The sequence below is a fragment of the Neomonachus schauinslandi genome, chromosome 15, assembly GCF_002201575.2.
Source record: "Neomonachus schauinslandi chromosome 15, ASM220157v2, whole genome shotgun sequence".
In the NCBI taxonomy this organism is placed as follows: domain Eukaryota; kingdom Metazoa; phylum Chordata; class Mammalia; order Carnivora; family Phocidae; genus Neomonachus; species Neomonachus schauinslandi.
The window spans coordinates 13,078,185-13,083,451 of NC_058417.1; the positions used below are offsets into that span (position 1 = coordinate 13,078,185).

At 41.5% G+C, this 5,267-nt stretch overlaps 1 pseudogene; it reads left to right on the forward strand.

The window, feature by feature from the left end:
- LOC110593047 lies at positions 1-1,151 on the forward strand (annotated as a pseudogene).
- The last annotated feature ends 4,116 nt before the right edge of the window (positions 1,152-5,267 follow it).

The following is a 5,267-nucleotide window of genomic DNA, read 5'->3' on the forward strand; positions in this document are numbered from 1 at the left end:
ATGGGTGCAGAATCCAGGACCAATGGAAGAGCTGTTACTGAGTTCATCCTGCTGGGCTTGGTGGAGACACCAGGGCTACGACCAGTTGTCTTTGTAGTCTTCCTCTTTGCCTACCTGGTCACAGTCTGAGGCAATGTCAGCATCTTGGCTGCCATCTTGGTGGAGCCCAAACTCCACACCCCCATGTACTTCTTCCTGGGGAACCTATCAGTGCTGGATGTTGGGTGCATCCCTGTCACTGTTCCCTTGATGTTGGCTCATCTTCTGTCCCACAAGTGTACAATTCCCTATGGAGCCTGCCTCACACAGCTTTTCTTCTTTCATCAGTTGGCTGGTGTGGACTGCTTCCTGCTGACAGCCATGACCTATGACCGATTCCTGGCCACCTGCCAGCCCCTTACCTACAGCACCCGAATGAGCCAGATAGTCCAGAGGATATTGGTGGCTGTGTCCTGGGCTTTAGCCTTCACCAATGCACTGGCCCACACAGTAGCCATAGCCACACTCAACTTCTGTGGTCCCAATGTGATCAATCACTTCTTTTTTTTTTTTAAAGATTTTATTTATTTATTTGAGAGAGAGAATGAGAGACAGAGAGCATGAGAGTCAGAGGGAGAAGCAGACCCCCCGCCAAGCAGGGAGCCCGATGCGGGACTCGATCCCGGAACTCCAGGATCATGACCTGAGCTGAAGGCAGTCGCTTAACCAACTGAGCCACCCAGGCGCCCGTGATCAATCACTTCTATTGTGACCTCCCACAGCTCTTCCAGCTCTCCTGCTCCAGCACCCAGCTCAACGAGCTGCTGCTCTTTGGTCCGGGTATCCTCATGGCAGGTGCACCTGTGATTCTCATTGTCACCTCCTACATCCATGTGGCAGCTGCAGTTCTATGAATCCACTCTGCTGAGGGCAGAAAGAAAGCTTTCTCTACATGTGGCCCCCACCTCACCATGGTGGGCATATTCTATGGGACAGGTGTCTTCAGCTACATGAGGCTGGGCTCAGTGGAGGCCTCAGACAAGGAGAAAGGGATTGGCATCCTCAACACTGTCATCAGCCCTATGCTGAACCCACTCATCTACAGCCTCTGGAACCATGACTTGCAGGGGGCTCTGTGGCAGGTGCTCACAGGAAAGTTAGCCCTTGTATGAGGAGTGTATCAGACGGGTAGAACCACAGCAAGTGTTTCCTAGATCCTTGAGCAAAATGACTTTTGTTAGGAAGTAAGACTTCTTGTTCTCCAAGGAGGCTCCACCTGATAAAGTGTGTGCATTTCTGTAGACCAGAATCCTTGGCTAGTTGCCTTTTGGTCCTAGCTACCCTTTCCACTCCAGACGGAAGTGGAACCCAGGAAGCTCTGTATCCTGGGAGACTCATGGTCCTACAGACAGAACCTTTTGTTTATTTTCTGCTGAAGTCCCTAAAAATACTCCAGCAAAGATTCTCTCCAAACTGGAATATGGAAAGTCACAGCTTGGTACCAAGTATTAGTATATCCCCCTGTCTGGCTTCCCCTGAAACAGCTCCCCTGACTTGCTTTGACACAAGGATCCCACACAAGATTCTAAACCTAGTACAGTATAACTTGAGACATTGAGTACTCCATCTACGTTGCAAGATTCTAGGGTATTTATCAGTGAAGAGTTTACACTTCCTTTGGGACTTCTCATTTTTTTTCTAAAATGGAAATATCATTCATTGATTTTAAATTTCCCATTAGAAATTATGTTTATAAAAATGAAAACAAAACAAAATTTTACCAGTGGAAAATGAAAGTCAAATCTTCACCCTCTGCATCCAAGCCCTTCATAATTCAATTTCCAGAAGAAACCACTATTAAGAATTTGGTGCTTCCCCTCCTACACTGTTGGTGGGAATGCAAGCTGGTGCAGCTACTCTGGAAAACAGTATGGAGGTTCCTCAAAAATTTGAAAATAGAGCTACCATATGATCCAGCAATTGTAATACTGGGTATTTACCCCAAAGATACAAATGTAGGGATCCAAAGGGGTACATGCACCCTGATGTTTATAGCAGCAATGTCCACAATAGCCAAACTGTGGAAAGAGCCAAGATGTCCATCAACAGATGAATGGATAAAGAAGAAGTGGTATATATATACAATGGAATACTATGCAGCCATCAAAAGGAATGAGATCTTGCCATTTGCAACGATGTGGGTGTTATGCTGAGCGAAATAAGTCAATCAGAGAAAGACATGTGTCATATGACCTCACTGATATGAGGAATTCTTAATCCCAGGAAACAAACTGAGGGTTGCTGGAGTGGGGGTGGGGGTGGTGGGAAGGATGGAGTGGCTGGGTGATAGACATTGGGGAGGGTATGTGCTATGGTGAGTGCCGTGAAGTGTGCAAGACTGTTGAATCACAGATCTGTACCTCTGAAACAAATAATACATTATATGTTAAAAAGAAAAAAAAGAGAAGATAGCAGGAGGGGAAGACGAACCATGAGAGATGATGGACTCTGAAGAACAAAATGAGGGTTCTAGAGGGGAGGGGGGTGGGAGGATGGGTTAGCCTGGTGATGGGTATTAAAGAGGGCATGTTCTGCATGGAGCACTGGGTGTTATACACAAACAATGAATCATGGAACACTACATCAAAAACTAACGATGTATGGTGATTAACATAACAATAAAAAATTTTTAAAAAAGGATTTGGTGCTTCCCTCCTAGTTTTTTATACATACATTAGTACATTTACATATTTTTATATCAATATAAAAATATTTATGTGTATGTCATATCTATAGGGGCATGTTATGCCATGTCTTTTTTGTTTACACATTACTTGGTAGACTTTATTCTCTATCAAAATATTTAAAAACTTACCTTATCTATTTTAATATCTGCCTAGTGTTAATTTATGAGTTAACTATAATTTACTTAACCATATTTCTTCTGATAGTTTATATTGTTTCTAGATTTACTGCAATTATGATCAATAATATAAATAATATTCTTCAAAGATGTGTTTTTATTAGCTTGCAAGCGTTTCCATAAGTTCTAATTAGTAAGATTCCTGCGTTGAAAAAAATAAAAACAGATTTTCTTATATATATTTCCCCTGATCCCACAAAAAATTCACTCTTTTATTGTTACAATGGTGAGTAAAACGTCTTGCTACCCACAGCTTTGTAAACAGTAACTATTATAAATAAGTTCTTCTAATCTTTGACATTATAATGGTTGAAAAGTACTAATTATTATTTTAGTATGCATTTCTTTGACATCCCGTAAGGTTGAATATATTTTCAAATGTTTATTATCCATGATGTGGACTAAACTGTGGCCCACCAAAATTCATATGTTGAAGCCCTAACCCCCACTGTGATTGTAAATGGAAGAGGGTGTTTAGGAAATAATTAAGGCTAAATGAGATTAATTAGGAAGTATTACTGAGGTATTTTAGGAAGTAATTAAGGTTAAATTAGGTTGTGGCCCTTACCTGCTGGACTGTGATCTATAAGAGAGGAAGAAACATGCCACGTGAGGACACAGCAGGAAGGCAGCCATCTGCGAGCCAGGAAGAGAGCCCGCACCAGAACCTGACCATGCTGGCACGTGACCTTGGACTTCTAGCCTCCAGAACGTGAAAAAATAAATTTCTGTTGTTTAATTTAAAACACCCAGTCTATGGTATTTTGTTATGGAGGCCTGAGCTAACTAATACAATCCATTAGTATTTCTTCACTTGGAATTAATTTTTCCCAAGTTTATTGAGGAATAGTTGACAAATATAATTGCATATTTCAAAATATAAAACATGATGATATGTATACACACACACACACACGAAATAATTACCAAGAACAAGCTAATTAACACATCCTTTACTTCACATATTTAATTCATGTGTGTATATGTGTGGTGAGAATGTTTAATATCTACTCAAATTTCAAGTATACAATACTGTATTATCAACTGTAGTAACCACGCTGTACATTAGATCCTCAGAACTTATTCATCTTATAACTGAAAGCCTGTGCCCTTTGCCCTACTCTCCCCATGCTGCCCTCACCCCAGTCCCTGGCAACCACCTTTCTACTCTCTGTTTCTATGAAGCTGGCTTTTTTTTTTTTTGCTTTTAAGATTCCACATACACGTGATACCATACCAAATTTGTCTTTCTCTTTCTGGCTTATTTCACTTAGCATAATGCTATCAAACTCCATCCTCACTATCAGAAGTGTCAGGAGTTCTGTTGTGTGTGTGTGTGTGTGTGTGTGTGTATCAGTATCTATCTATATATCACATTTTATTTATCTAATCATCTGTCAAAGGACATTAAGTTATTTCCATATCTTGGCTATTGTGAATAACACTGCAGTGAACATAGAAATACAGATATCCTTTTGAGATAATGATTTCATTTCTTCATATCTTTTTTTTTTTTTTACACCAAAAACATATACATTTATATCATATATACCTATGTTTACACATGTTATTCTACAGAAACACAAGTAAGAGCTCTGAGACACATTTGACCCCTTAATTCATCAGGTCAGATTTGCCAAATGAGTTTTGGCACCAAAAAACCCCCCTGATTTTTCTGAGCTATCTGGATTTGGAAATTCAGAAAAGGGATTATGACCCTGTAATAGGATCATGGCTTTACTCTCCTTAAAACTCTTCATGATTTTCCATTACATTTAGTATAAAATCAAAATCCTAATATCACCCACAGGCTAAAAGTGCCCAGCCCCAGGTGACTTCTACAATGCAATCTTTTCTCTTTCTTCCTCTCACTGTCTGTGCTTCAGTGAACTTTTCTTCTGGTTTCCTAAGGAAGGTCACCATCAGTTCTTTCAAGATTTTGTACACTATTACTTTTACCTGAAACATGCCTCCCTTTCTCCCAAACACACACACACACACACACATACACGCGCGCGCGCTCCAGTTACATCTAGTTAATCTTTGATGTCACATCTCATGTCACCCTTGAGACCACCTCTCTGGGACCCTAAGGTGATTGAGATCATCCGATTATTCTCCGTTCTAGAACTGCACACTCCTCTTGTGACATTTCTCACGCCCGTATAAAGTCTTGCCTGGTTGCGTTTTGTGCATCACTTTCCCTCCATTTTAAGCTCCCGGAGGGAAGGGGACGCGTCTGTTTCCTTCTCTGGATTCGCAGGGGCGGCAGGGGCCTGAGCCAGCTCAGCCCAAACCAAGTGTTCAGGGGGGAGGGCAGCGGGTGGGACGTGTTTAAGGCCCAGGGAAAGGGCTGTGGGAGGCG